This window comes from Osmerus eperlanus, chromosome 17 (assembly GCF_963692335.1).
Source record: "Osmerus eperlanus chromosome 17, fOsmEpe2.1, whole genome shotgun sequence".
NCBI classification, from domain to species: domain Eukaryota; kingdom Metazoa; phylum Chordata; class Actinopteri; order Osmeriformes; family Osmeridae; genus Osmerus; species Osmerus eperlanus.
The window spans coordinates 5865236-5881686 of NC_085034.1; positions in this window are offsets into that span (position 1 = coordinate 5865236).

A 16451-nucleotide genomic window follows, 5' to 3' on the forward strand; every position below is an offset into this window, starting at 1 on the left:
TTAAAGTCAAGTTTATATCCGGACTGTTGATTAACTTAATTAAGCATTTCATTGCCAAGAACTTCTGTGAATGTGCTAATAACAATCAACTTCTACCTAAATAAGTGTGAAGAAAAGGCATGAAAGTGCAGCAACGGAAACAGTACAAACTCACAATACATTATGATGAGTGTTCAGATGGGTTCTGTGGTGCTAAGCGCATTAAGCATGGTAGACAGACATGTGTCATGTCAAACCATTGATGAGGTGAACAGATATAGGTGCCATTCAATAATGCTTACATGGAATTTTCTGTTCAGTGAGCTTAGCTTTTGGCAGTTCCCGAATCATATTACATCCCTGCGCACACAGAACACAAAATCCCACTTGATGATCAGGGACATTGCTAACGCAGACTCCGGAAAGGTTGAGGAGCTCAGGGAACAATTACTCGCATCCCTAGAAATAAAAGAGATGAGTTTTGAAGCGAAGAGCAGGTTCTCTCTCTTCCACAGCGAGGGGATCAGCAACTGCATGAGGGAAGGCAGATTAGAGCCAGGCCTCATACTGGAATGTCATCAAATAATCATGGCAACATTTAACTCATCAATAGTAAATGAGAGCAACTCTAAGCTCTTCTCAATGGGTGCTTAATTCTTCTATTAAGTTCTTCAGAACCCAAATAAAGTCTGATCGACCCTAACATTTTCATTTTTATTTCCACCTCTTTCTCCTGTGGGAATTTCCTATGTGCTTATGTTGGTCACAATCCCCTATTAGCTATTGGCTTATTATCTTTTGATGTATTCAATCGTATTACTCATACACAGCATGTGTTCCTATTGTAATACATATTGTTTTTCAATGACAGTCCTGTTTGGAACAGTAGTCAGGTCTGGCTTCTTTTAGTCTGGATATGGTAAGTCTTCCTCAAATACTGTGGCTGTTGGGTCTGTGATGTCAATGTAGTATCCGCATGATTGATGAACTAATGTGTGTTTGCTGTACATTGTCTTTTTGTTTTTCTAGATTCACTATAAATTCCATCCTCAGACCTTTAGGCTTCCGAGAGTCTTTGCTACTACCACTGCGTGTCTTAACTATCTTGTCGAGGTGTGCGTCCCCTCTCTCCAATCAGCTGGTTGTCTAAAACATTTAAACCCAGGACCTAACCTATTACTAGGGTCACACCGTTCCAGTGGAGACGTCCTCAACCCTCCCTGAAAGAAACATAAGGCATAATGCAGTTGTTTAGATATGCAGTGATCCTCAAAATCTCATCAGCAGACACATACACATGAAGGCTGCAGGACATTCCTCGGAACAAATGTAGGAAACGACCAGGAGTGCCATTTACAAGTTGGTCCTTGTTATCTATTTAAATACCACACTATCAGTTTCAGGGACAGGAGAAGGTCTGTCTGACCTAACCTTCCCACCAGCATACAGGACAGATATGGGAGAACACTATTTGTAATGGAAAAAAAGGTCAAGTCAGCTCACATTATGCAAATACTTCCCAAAATCCAGCAAAATCCACACTAACCCTAGCCTCTTCTTAAAGGTCAAGCCTTGTCTAGACAGCCCACTCATGCCTGGGTAAACATGGGTTGCATGGAAAGTGTTCCGAAACTCTGAATAATATTTCTCTGTCAGAGATCAAAATAATTAGTTTTAATATTTTTTATTTAATTACAAATACAATGAGAACAAATTATTAACCCTTTATTTGGATTTCAGAGTCCAAAGTTGCCTTCAATACTCGGGTACTTAAAAAAAAAATATCTAATAACACACAAATCAGAGCCTCGATTCATGACATGTCTCCCATGAGGTGAGATAGCACAGTAGCTGTGGAGCAATCCAGGTCATTCTCTGGGCTGTAAGGTAAACAATTTGAGCCAGCTCCAGACTCCCTCAGCATGGACAGTGCATAGTGTACAGTAAACACATAGAGAAATCAATACAGATATGTCACATTGTTGCAGCAATAAACTCTACAGCAGGACACTGCATCTCTCTTTCTCTTTCTTGTTGTCTCTTCCTCTTTCTGTATGAAATTAAACATTGGAAACCTCTTTTATTGGCTATTTTAGCTGTAATTTTGAAAAAGATTTATATTGGATCTATGCAAAACATACTTACATTTGACAGGAAGTTATGTAACAAAATTGGCTTGCAGAGGGAACACAGCCCCTACCTTAAATCACTTACCCCCCCCCCCCCCCCCCATTTCTCTCTTTGTCTGTCTGTCTCACTAGGCTATGTGTATAATTTCCCACTCCTCTCTGTACAGCACATGTCCATCCCGCAAAAAACACTATTTTTCTTTTCCTTTAGAGCAATGTCCTTGTTGGAAGTGTTTTTCATTGTTTTCTTGTCTTTTCTATTTCTAACTCTTCCGCATTCTCTCTGATGATTTGATTGTATCTACTGGTTAGAAATATGAAAGATTGAGGACAATGCTGACTGGAACCTGATTGAATTGAGAATTGTTTGTCTTGTGTCTTTAAGCCAGATGGTTTGGCAAACCTCGACTTAACAAGTCTGCAGTTTTACTATAAAACCTGCATGTAATTTTATTAGTATGTGTTTGCTAGCTAAACTGCAGCTAGCAAGCTTTATAGGAAGCTAGTGTGTTGCCATGGTAACAATTACCAAGATGTCATTGAACAGTGCTTCGCCATTACATAATCTTACACCAAAGTAGAAGGCAATTTTTCCAAATCTGTCATAACATTGGACACATGAATACTGAAATATTTAAATGCAACAACAATACATTATGTCACATATTAACAAACACTATAGCTCTTAAGCTTCTCTTACTGTAATTTACTAGTCACCACTGTCCACCAGTGTCCCCCTTGTGGAATCAAATAACCTATCCTTACATTTGACACAGAACACACAGACCTAGAACACTTTGTCAACGCTCCCTTTTAACTACAGTACTTCACCTGTATGTTAACTTATCACTGCTACAACTACCAATCACTGTCATCCCTCTCTGTCTCTCTTTTCTCTTACCTCCTCTCTAACTCTCAGCCTCCTCTGACACCTCCTCTTTCCCTCTCTTCCTCCCCTCTTTGGCTGGTACAGGGTTAAAAGTAATGCCCTGTTACTTTGTTCTCGGGGAACACTTTGTAGACAGATGTAAAGTTAAGGACAGACAGACATCTCAGGCGTTCATCTTTCCCCTTGATGTGCCAGACACACACACACACACACACACACTGCAAAATAGGTTTAGTTCTAGTATATCCAGTACACAAAGACACACAGACCCGCAGCCTAAACACATAGCCACACAACTAAGGGTGTTTCAGACAGAGACTGCCACATCCACTGGCCTTTTATGAAGGACTTCTAAGATTGTTTCATTCCCTCAAGTCATCCAATTTCCAATGAAAATATGGATACAACGTGTCATCGAGAGAACTGGATGTCTGCCTTTATGTGTGGCTGTGTGTGTTTTTCCAAACACTGACACTGATGTGATGTCAGACTTAGACATTGAAGCTATGTATCTTATGGGTTGAGATGGTCGCCTGTATCTCAGTTCTTTTAATGGGATTCTGCAGCAGTCATGCATACGGTCATGTGCAGTTCCCAGCAATTACCCCATAACCCCAATTATGTGTTCATTTGGTTAGATTCACACAGGTTCCTCAACCTTCAAAGTAGCTCAGTCAAGCATTAAACATGAGAGGATATCACATCAACGGAGAGGTTTGCGGAAAACAACCTGTCATGTGTATCATCCATGCTGTTGCGGTAAATTATATGAATCCTTCCTCTGTGTGTTTGTGTGGATACAGTAGTGTGTGTGTTTGTGTGTATACAGCAGTGTGTGTGTGTGTGTGTGTGTGTGTGTGTGTGTGTGTGTGTGTGTGTGTGTGTGTGTATTTGAGTGACTGTCTGGAGGACAATCAGTGCCATCCCAGTCTATGAGGTCAAATTTGAAATACAGTAACAACAAGATGGGGGTGGTTGAGTGCGTCAGTTATGGGTCACTGACAGGATCTGGGTCTTCAGCCTTCACGTTTTCAGTTGCAGCGCCACAGAGATCAACATGAAGAGGGGTTTTTGTCAAATTGTCTACCATGATGCACCACAAGAAGGGAGAGCTGGACCAAGGACAGGGAAGCAGCTAATTGCAGTCTGGGAAGTGGTGTGTGAATGGGCTTCACAGGCTAGGGAAGGTTAATTAAAAAAGAAAAAGGGTGGGGGGGGGTACATATGCGTGTGCACATGCGGGTACAGGCACATGAGTGTGTGTGTGCACGCGTGAGTGTGTGTGTAAGCAGGACCTTGTCACATATCTCTAAATGCACAGAGTAATTACACTGGCAATGCACTTGGACTTGGCAGTAAATGGCGGTTGGCAGAAAGGGCAGCTAGTGGGGGTTCAGACACCATCCGGAGAGTAAATCAGAACAATGCAAATAGAAAGCCCTTGTTAAACTCCCAGTGACAGACAGGAACATTGAAATCCAGGTTTCGGATGTTTGGTTTTATGGGAGCTACATTTTGAGTTGACATAAAAAAACACACGGAACCTAGAAATGTAAACAGAATGTTTGTTGTTGGGTGGTTACAGCGTAGTATTGCTACTTTCACAGTACAGTATGTCTCTCAAAACCAAATAGCATTGTCTCTTACAGTATTAACACTGCATCCTTTCACATGTCCAGAGTAAAGTCCACAAGTACCAAGGAAGGGACAGAGCATGCATCACTCAGCAGCAGAGATCTCGACTTGCTGTATTGAGACAGCCTGTGCCCTAAGTCTGGACTTCAGACTTCAGCAGATGTGTTCCATTGTCGGTTCCGAAATAAATGGATGATTTATACATAAACACAATAGAAAAAGAAGCTGTTCAGGAAGTAATTGTTTTGATCAGCAGACACTCTTATCCAGAGCGACTTACAGTAAGTACAGGGACATTCCCCCCGAGGCAAGTAGGGTGAAGTGCCTTGCCCAAGGACACAACGTCAGTTGGCATGACCGGGAATCGAACTGGCAACCTTCAGATTTTTAGCCCGATTCCCTCACCGCTCAGCCACCTGACTCCCCTGTCCATCAAGCTAAAGGCAGACAAATCGGAACACAATGTTCCTGCAGGTATTGACTGTGATGCCTCAAGCACAACATACACATCAGACATACGCATTTTTTCAGTTGTTACCTGACAGAGGTCGGCAGGGGAATTTCCACGACTTTGATTTCAATAGACCTGGCTATGAGGCTCGAAGCTAGCTTTCATCGCCCCACAGTTGATCGGCATTGCAGGGATCTTAGATGTTTGTGTGTGTGTGTGTGCGTGCGCGAGCGTGTTATGGGGGGATGGGCATCACAGTACTGCAGATTGACGGGCAGTACCTATAGGCTTTATTTTTCAGCAGTGTCTGTCAGAGGGAGATCGTTTTTTGTCACAGAGGACAAATGAAAGCTGCTCCAACTCAAAGAGCATATGTGTGTTTGTGTGTTTGTGTGCGTGTGTGCGTGTGTATGTGTGATGTTGTGGGGTCACATCAATAGTCCCACCTGCATCTGACAGTATACTTTCTTATTCTAGTTTCTCTTAATCTTTTTTTCTGGGAGCACATATGGGAGACATTGAGACCACAGACAGACAGAGCTGCAAAGGACCAGGGAACACTGAAGCAAGAAAGCTGCCATTTCAAATTTCCCATCTCATCAAATAAACAAATATGCACATTTGCAGATGCAATTTGTAGATGTATAAACATAGCACCTTGGTTGAGACATGCTCGTTCGTATTCTGCAATCTTCCTGTGGCATGTCTAAGGATGGAGGGAACCATGAGACAACAATATAGAAACTGACAGGATTTTCTGCCCCTCTGAGTTTGATGCCATGTGTTTCTCCCAGATTCCAGAGACCCTACCACACTGACCCTGTCACTTTCCATCTCTCAATCTGAGTAATTATCCACTGTTTACGCCTGTCATATCCTCTACCACAGACGGCTTACATAACACCACATGTGCAGCTCACGATTGGCAGCACTGCCGTTCGAACCAACCATCTATTTCTACCCAGGTCATTTCCAATGCTTCAGTCCATATAGCTCCATAGCATCATAGTGTGTGGTTCGTGGTGTGATTCAATCATTTTCCCTTAGCGGTGCCTTTCTCCATTCAAGTGATCTGTGAGGCCTTATGTACGCTTAACAATCTGACAGATGGACTAGCAGACCACCTCCAAGAGTGTGAAATGAGGGTCAACACTGTCGTTCCCAAGCGATGGGGCTTTTCTGTGCTTGCTTGTGAATAGAGAACAAGCTGCAGTGGAGCAGGGACAAAAAAAAGCAAGTGAATCGATTAAACCAAACCCATGACAGTTCTCTGCTATAGATCTGTTTGTTTTGTCAATGTAGTGGGTGTAAGAAACGGTCACAGCTCATAGCCTTGGAATGTGTTTGTGTGTGGGTGTGTATTTGAACATATGTTGTGTGTGTGTACTGCAGTATTAAGTGTAGTATATCCTGTGCACTCATTTGAACCACAACCTAAATCAATCACTAAAACCATGTTCCAAAATGTCCATCGGGCAGGAGGTAGCAGCCAGCACACACCAGCCTGTGTACTGTATATACCTGCTGTGCATATCCCCTCATTTGTCCCACTCTTGTCCCAGGGTGCTCAGAGCAGTCTGCACAAGGGGCGGGACATCAATTAACCTTTGGGGCAGCGGGAATGCCTCCTCCGCAGCCAGGAGGGAGGATCTGGATCTAAAGGTTAGGGGATGGGCACTGATGAAGCTGGGCTTCGTACCTGGGGGGGAGAGGGGGATTTGTTACAGGAAACGTGTATTCACTGACAGGCTGGCTGTCGGACCTGTGCAGTTTTAAGTTCTGCATTGCTGCAGGTGCACTTGGTACAGGTACTGTACAGTATGATGGACTAGAGGGTCTATCTAAAGGAATATTCTGTCTGAAGAAACTGTACTGGAGCAGCATTTGTGACCAAATCAAAAACTTGATGGCAACATTCAAACACGCACACACATACAGTACACACTACTATGGACATTTTCAAAGCTTTGTAACCTTGGCCGACTCTCACAACCGCAAACTTAATTATTCGAGCCAGTTCACCTCCACCAGCAGCGACTCCCCTTGACAAATGCTTCCTGTCTTCTAGTGACTGATTGAATCCTACTTGCTCAAGTTGAGATAAGATGATTTAATTAAAAGCTACGCTAAATCATGTTGCAAGAGAAGGCATGCCTAAACTGTGGAATGTAGAGCTGTCATTTCAATTTTCATTGTTGAGGTAGGATTATGTCTGCATTATTCAAGTTGATTATGTTTGAGAAACAGGAGGACAATGAAAGTGAGTGATAACAATAATACAGTGATTGTACAGTAGACACAGGAAAGGGATACATTTTCATGTCATTCATTTATCAGACTCTTTTATTCAAAGCTACATACAAATTGTGCATAGATACAGTACAGCAGAAAATGAAGGTTTAGAAGTAGTTCTAACGGTATTTCGGCTGTGGGTGAAAGGAACTAGATCATTACTGCACCAGGGCACAGCGCAAAGTAACCACATGTCAGATGTCAGGCACGGTAAACAACAACACATCTCAAATCCAGTGCAACAAAACCCCTACAATCTTACATCATATCAGAAGTGCAACATCAACCAATTTAGTATGTGCATTCTCTTGCCAGTAAGTGGTACAGCAGGATTTCATATGCAACATACAGAACAATTTACAAGTATCACACAAAGTTGTGTTGGTGTGTGTGGTGCTAAGTGCTTATTTCGGTGCCCTTAGGCCAAGTGGAGAGTAGTTTGTCAAGGTAAAGCTTGAAGAGGTCCATCTGGAGAGGACAGGAGGGACAGAGTGGTCCACATTTGAACAGGGAAGTCATTCCATCAAATTGTCGGGCACTGCTGGGCACATTCTGAAAGTGGTTTGGTGACAAAGCACTCACCTGCTACTTTGTGTGTTAGGGTACATTAGTTAGTGGCACCAACTTGTGGCCACAAACCCTAACAAAATAAAAGTATATTTTTAACTCTGCATGGGGTACGATGCTGAACCAATGAAACTCCAAAGCCATGGCAACGGGGTGATTCTGACTTGATTCCCTATTTAACGAGGGGTGTAATAGGGAAAGTATATCCAGGTTGGGTCGTATTCATAGCACCAGGCATGACCATATTCTCCATTCACAAACTTAATGAGAAATGTAATGATTTAATGAGGTGCCATATGATGGATCTCAAACATTGCTTCCTGTCTGTTGATATCCTCTTTTGTGAGTTACTGTAAATGTACCACTGTACATGTAGCAGTGACATCAAAATGCTGTAGTATGCATAGATACCTTCTACTTTGAGATTGGAAAGCTGTGACACTGTTGTAATGCCATTTTAACCCTCTAAGACCCAATTTAAAATTTCAACATCACCTTTAGCTCTCCAAAAAACACATTTGCAAATAAGATTTGTTTTTGAACAACCACATTTCCATAACCAATGGGTCCTATTGTCTTGCCTTGCAATGCTAATGGTTAAATTTTGTCTTTCAAAAAAAAGAAATTAGCAATTAAAGAGCTAAAGGTGACGTTGTAATTTTACAACAAGGGGTCTTACAGGGTTGCAACCACAGCTTGTAAAGCAGAATTATGTCCTATACTTAATGTTTGATGTCTGAAACGTTTCAGAACTACATGATTTGCTCAGCAGGTGTTTGTGTAAGAACATGAGACAGGCTGAGAGTTAGAGAAAACACAAGAGGGGGGGAGAAAAAAAGAAAGAAAGAAAATGTCAGACAGACATGGATAGAGACGGAGATGGATGAAAATCATCGGTTTAGCACTTCTTCAAGGACAAACTTAATTTTCTAGGAAAACTGAATTTTCCAAGAAAGTGCATAGACGAGGACAGTATATCATTACTAAAATATGTGACCTCTGTTAAGCACATCAAACAGTCTGACTCATACGCCTTGACATTTGAAGCAGTATAAATATGCACACCAAAGTAAGAAAATAGTTCTAGAAACAAAAGGCCATCAAAGCATGATAGTCAAACATCTTGGTGAGACGTGTATTAAGAACATAACACTTTCAGATTGATTATTGCATGTGGAAATATACTACTGAAATGACCAAATAATTGTATCCATATGTGAATTTCTCATCTACTTCACAGCTACACAATTGTAGCACATGATACATTTGACTAAAAGGAATTCTTTAAATAAGACAATTTCCGTGACTGTGTATTTTGATAATCCATTCTTTCTTTGACTCCCAAGGCCCTTTTTGTGATGGTGCACTCCAAGTCAAGAGTCCCATTTGTAAAATTGGGACGTATTGGAGGCGATCTTTTTCACTGCAGTGTTATAGAGGAGTGTAAGCTGCCACAGTGCTCCTTAAATGCATCAGGTCACTCTAGGGGAACAAAAGGGCCTCACACTGACTATTGGGTGAATGATTGTCACTTACCCATAATAATTATGAATCCCTTGTATTAGTAGCCACAACCATGGAGGCTATCAGACTTTTCTTTTGGATCTCCATTTTAATAACAATGGCATCCACAAGTTGCGCCAATCTCCATGTCAAGAAAAAGTTTTACAGTACTTTCAACCGCTAGAACACTAACTGTTGTGTTGCTGTTACATGTGCTAAATGCAACCAGGCGTAGACATCCTACAAGCCTTAACAAAAGGTGAAACTTTTCCAGGAAAATAGTGTCTGCCTGACCTGGATGCTGTCTGCGTTATCCCCTCACTGTTCATTCCAAATCCATTACTTGCTGATAAGGTGGTCTGATAAAAAAACAAGATAGACATGACCTGTTAGTGGCTTCTTCACAGCTGTGATTACAGAATTGTGTTCACGTCCAGGCTTCACTGTAACCCATTGTACTTCTGGTTGGGTTCACCCACAGGAAAAGTGGATATTGACGACAATCACCTGTTCCGACCAGCATGACTGGGTTGACCTGGGCAGACAGGCTCTTTTTCCCACAAACTATCTATCACAATCTATTACATAAGAATGGAAGCCATCCATACTCTGACAGTGAGATGTGGTTATTCCATTTTGAGACAGATCTCCACTGTCAGCACTGTTGATCAAGATGATTAGCATGGTAAATATTTTGACTATCCTAATTAGTATCCTAAAATAGAGTCAGGTGGCTGAGCGGTGAGGGAATCGGGCTAGTAATCCGAAGGTTGCTAGTTCGATTCCCGGTCATGCCAACTGACGTTGTGTCCTTGGGCAAGGCACTTCACCCTACTTGCCTCGGGGGAATGTCCCTGTACTTACTGTAAGTCGCTCTGGATAAGAGCGTCTGCTAAATGACTAAATGTAAATGTAAATTACCCACGTGACATTTTTCTCGGAATGTGGACAATCAGTTTCCTCAGCAGTGGAACGATGCGTTACACCCTTGTGCCACAAGCGCAGCAGGCATTGATGTCTGCACAACAGGTGTTACGCAACCTTGGGTTTCCTGTTACATAACAGGCATGGGGGATAAGGAATCTCTGTTTTAATGGTCACCCAAGCTTTTGCCGTTTCTTCACAAACAACCTCATTTCTACAAAGATGGCAGCCCTCAGCCCTCAGTGGTATCCTTTGAAAAGGAGGTAGCCTATGACTCCTGTATATAATATACTACAAACATGGATGTCTGCTGGATGTGATGGATGTGATGGATGTGGGTGGGTTATTAATAGAGATATCGTCATTATGTTCCAAACAGAGGCTTGTTCTCTGTCTTATGTACCTCATGGCTGTTAATAAGAAACCTAAAGCCTGCAACTGGGAAGTGATTAGGATAACATCTTGGTTGCATTCTCTGCCTGTGTGATTAGAGCCTACTGGTGAATTCATGTGCAGTTGTTTTAAATAAATCATAAAAAACCTACATTTTTAGATTAGTCATTATATGTCCTTATTTCAGTTTAGATTTTCTGATGAATGTGTCCCTATCTGTAGGGTTGATTGTTGTCATCACTAAGAAAACAAAGTTCAAAATGTTCTTCTGACGACAGCTTTGAAACCCTGTTGATAAACAGTCACACTTAAAGATACAAGTTCTCATTCATTTCACATTTTCAAATCGGCACCTTTCATCATAATTCTCAATCACTCATTCAAAAAGATGCAGACAGAGTGGGCTGTACACAGTGCTGGGCACATTGCTCTCATACATTCACACATAAAGTCTGATCTTACGGCATGTGCTTAAATAGAACTGGCTGATTGACTTATTCATTTGTCATCTGGTAGGAGTTTTTTCAACAGTCATCAACTATCAGCTGCAGCTCTAATAGCCACCAGAAAAGATTAACGCTGCATTTCCATCTCATTTGATTTTAATTATAGTCCAGGATGAAACCACAAGAGCTTCATTGGTCCATCCAGGTTATTGACCACCATGGTAACCATGACAACTTCTCAGTCATAAAGCAAGGCCAATTAATCTACCACAGAGTCGCTGGTCTGGAGGTATGGACACACTCACACAAGTGGACACACAAATAAACTTTTCGAGATGCATGTTGAAACAACATTGCCTACAGCAGATGGTTGTTTGCAACCTATGTAATATAATTACGATAATCCCCCAAAAAACAGGGAGCTTATTTCAGAATAATATGTCTTTACAGCAATATCAGAAAATCCCATGGTTGAAGCAACTCTGGAAACAATTGTTAGACTGCACCATGCATTAGAACACAAGCTCACATAAACCTGTAACCTAATCAGATAAATCAGAGTAATAGCTTTCTCTAGCCCTCTGTCCTCAGTGTATGTGTTGAACAGGCAGGACTCAGGTATTGATTGGAGGGGCTCAAGGAGAATACATTAAACTGACTGGCACCTCAACCAAGCAGGGGAGAGAACAGTCTGGAACACGCTTCTGCTAAAATTGTCCATACCAATCCAGAGGTCAGCTTGTTTTTTCCCTCATCACTAAACTGATTATTCTGTTGAAGAAGTCTGGCATCCCAGATAAAATGAATGAAAGCCATGTAAAAAAAAAGTATGAGTTAAGCAATGCACAATGCACAATGTTTGACAAACCCATAATTAGGATTGTTAAAAAAATACAAGCAAATGTCCCAAATTAATATCTCTTCACAGATTCAGTTATCACGCTAACAACAGGTTGTCAAGGTAACAGTGTGACATTGCAGGTGACGTCAGATGATTTCAGATTTGAGCTCTGAGGAGTGTTGGCTCAAGTAGTAAGCACAGCTTTTAAGGCAGAAATCACTTTTGCAACAGAGCAAGCATTATGTCTACAGGTAGCTGCACTACAGTAAATCGAGTGTTTTTCAAGCATACACATTTCAATGTGCTGCAGGCCACAGCATATAATGATCTCAAAGTCACAACCATAAGCTAATTACAAACCTTGAGGTTTTGGTGAACGTTTGGTTTCTCTGTGGTGCCTTTATTTTAAGGAATGAATCATGTGGCAAAAATTTGTATTAGATGTTACTATTTCATTCAGCTTTTTAGAAGACAGTTTTTTCATTTTATTAATTTAGACATACAAAAAGTGTGTATAGTAAGTCCAGCAGATAAACAAGGACCCAAACTGCACAGTTCTAAAAGTAGTTTAGTGGTTAGAGCCAAGGTCTGTAGTTTTACCAGAGACAGCGCAACAGTAACAACATCTTAACTGCAATATAATGACATAACTCTGAGGGAAGGTCAGACATCTTACAGTATTAGGGTATCAAGTGCATGCCCCTGAATGAGTCTGAGGTTTCAGTGGTAATGGGAACTAATTGTTCTGACTGTACAGAGAAGCCCCTGAATTTCCTAATGACTTCACCTAAGGGATGCAGAATGGCAGTCAGGCAGAGGTAATTATTCTGAACATCCCAGCATGGTTCTCTCAGTGTGATCCTCTCATCCACACTACTCAGATGGTTGAGTGTGTGTATGTGAGTGAGAAAGAGAGAGTGTGTGTGTGTGTTTGTGCGTGTGTGTGTGTGTGTGCGTGTGTGTGCGTAAGTTAAAGAAAGTAGGTGTGAGACAAAGTTAAATGAATATGGATGTGAACCGCAACACTGTTTTATACACCACCACTATGTCCCAAAACTCATGTCTTTTTCTAAAGCTAAATGTTAAAACTCTCTGACTCTAACAGGTGTCATTAGTGAGGTGCAGTGTCTGATGTAATCATTTTAATCAAGACCATTGTAATTAAGTTTCAATGTTCACTCAATGTTATTTTCATATTGACGGAGGAGGCAGTATAAAGCTACTGAAATGTGATTGATTTACTGCGATTGCAAACTCAATGAAAATCTTAATTATGTTGTGAAGTACAGGAAATGTATTTAAAGTGTACAACAGAGTCTCACTACAGGAATATTACAGTTACACATCAAACTAAGAACTGAAGACACATCAAACATCAAACTGAGACTGAAGACGAATGGCACTCCCCAGCCACTCTGTTCCAAAATAATTTGTTGCATTGTAAATTAGTTTCATATCTTCCATGAGGAACACCTGTAGAGTATACAGTATATGTTGCAAGATCAACCACAATTCCCACACATTTTCCATTCCCTTATCACTGATGTGCAACAGAGGAAGGGGCAGGAGGCCGACTGGTGGATGTGTCTGATCGTACTGGATGCGGGGGCAGCCCTGACAGTTAACCATTAAATGGCCTAATTATAATCACCCGCTTTTATGTAATCCATGATTGAGATCTATTTTCTTGGGAGTAACGGAACATCCGTAATCAACAATGTGTGTATAGAATAGGGTGTGGAACTCAGATATAAAGATGATGTAATTGGCATCGAAACAGACAAAAGAGGAGTTATTTAACATTCATAAAACAATATTTATTTAAATGAGCCATAATGAGAAAGCCAATCAGAGTTTACTCTTGCCATGAGGTCTGCTCCCTTGTCTTCTTTCAAATTGCTCCTGAAGGTTTCTGGATGTTCCTGGTGATTGGGGGAAAACAAGTTCAAGCTCACATCCATACATTTAAAGGGTTTGAGACTGTGTGAAGAAGAAGCAGCTTTAGTGCCTTTGTTTAAATATCTGTTTGTGTGCGTCTTTATGACTGCATTCATCGCTTTGACTTTCCTCACAGAATGGCACAAATTGGTTATTGCAAGGTGAGGCCTCATGATATTGTGCATTTGGGAAAGTTAGTATGCTCGTTGCTCTACAGGTGTCATACAACTATCAAGCTCCAATAAAGGGCGTATGTTTGTTTGTGTTGTGATAACAGGGCATTTGTTATCACATACTGGCAAACACAGCGGTTTACTTGAACAGAAACCACACTCACAGTGAAAAGGGCTTATTTTCTCTCAATACAGTATGTATCAATACCGCAGTAATGTTCTCCACAGTGTGCAAACATTAAAAAATAATCCCCAGCACATTGTTTCGGCCTTGGGACCTGCCAAATGCCTCTCATTGAGTTCTCCACAAATCCTTGCAATAATTGCTTTCAGTGTTTTGAGGAAAATTAACTCTTCCTATAAAAATGTAGTCTCTTGTTTCACTGAGAGTCTCAAGGCACAAACAAGAGCTTTTCCTCTCAAGTTACTTCATTTTACTTTGTGGATCTTAAATCTGGGTGACTCAAAGCCCAATTATACTGTTTAGCAAACAAATTGATCCATCCTCACTGCTGAACTTAACAATAATGTGCCACTGAGACAGTGGCCTGCGGCATGAACCACACAAATTGAAAACGGCTCAAAATGAGCACATTAATTCAACAACACCCCTGAAACATTCGGGCACTTGTTTCCACAGTCATCAGGAGGAATCTCCAATTCTCCATGTCTCTGGAGATTAGAACATCTAGTTCTGAAGAGGTCTATCCAGTCATCTTCAATACTGACAGCCTGCTTGATATTCACACAACTATTGTCTCTACATACCGTAAGCTCTCCTCAGCGCAGGGCTCATGTGTGCAGATTTCAGATGTTTTCATTGTTTATAAACTAATCAATTATGGCAGTCATTTCAGTCCTGTGGTGGCTGCGGAAGGCTACAGGTCTTTTTGCTCATGAATGATAATGATTAAATCGTTGCTGACTTTCAGTCTCGTTTAATGTCAACGGATGCAATTCTACCAGAAACAATTTCAGGCACACTATGACTGGCAGCACCACTGCTCCCTGTTTTTACATGCAATGTTTTCAACAGTGATTAAATAACAATTATTTTCTCAAACCTCAGATTATAGGAAGCATCATTCTCATTATTCTATCGTTTTTTTTCTTCCTCTAAAGCTCCCTGGGAAGACAATTTGCAGAAGAATATAATTTGGGGGTCAGGTGGCTGAAGAATATAATTTGGGGGTCAGGTGGCTGAGCGGTGAGGGAATCGGACTAGTAATCCGAAGGTTGCCAGTTCGATTCCTGGTCATGCCAACTGACGTTGTGTCCTTGGGCAAGGCACTTCACCCTACTTGCCTCGGGGGAATGTCCCTGTACTTACTGTAAGTCGCTCTGGATAAGAGCGTCTGCTAAATGTAAATTTGTAAATGTAAATTTTGAGCCAGATAACAATTCCCCCATCTTGTTCACTGGCACTTCTGCTGGCATTTGCCATGACATTTAACATTCATATCAACCTTACATTCAGGTCATCAAACTGAAAAAACAGTTCAATTCATTTCACAGCTTTCTTAGCAACTTCATGTTCAGAGATAACAACAGTTAACTAACAACACTGTTGTTTTCCGGCATTAAGTTTGTTAAAAGCATTTTTATTTAACATGACACCTCATGTCTGACTTTTTAAACTAAGATTTGGGGGGTAATGTAGGGGACTGTGGCTGATTTTGACACTTGAAAGGCCTTCTCTTTTTAAAGTTCAGAACGGTTTTATTTTTCCAATTTCAATGGGTCTGACATTCATTATTTGAGGCAATGTTGTTCTTGTGTTTTATCTTTCACTTCAAAACTCTGGGTTTCTCTCAGTTTATGGATAATGCACCAGAACTAAAAGTGCTTAGTTCATTTCACCGTAACAAACATGCTTCAGCTTTTCTGAAACACAAAGTGCTGGTTGACTTGGTTTATGAACAGAACGGACAAATGTTGCTTAGAGACGGATGGATGGATTCTGTGTTGCCTTGACAGACTGCACCATTCTAGAATGAGAGACAGACAATACAGACATGACATCAAACAGAAAATCATTCTCCTGTCTGAACACAAACTTATTTGGTGCATGACCACATTTAATAAATGTTTTACTGGCAAAAGCCTGGGCAGTAGTTGTAAAGTGCTTTTATTTGAAATCTTCAGTATTTCAATTTAGAATGAGAAAACACATGAATCTCCTGGAGTTTGACTTAGACTTTCACTTTCCTGTCACATTAAATCAAAAAGCTATATTTGTTAGTTAATCCTGGTACATACAAAGATGATTGACCAGTCTTGCACACGATCTA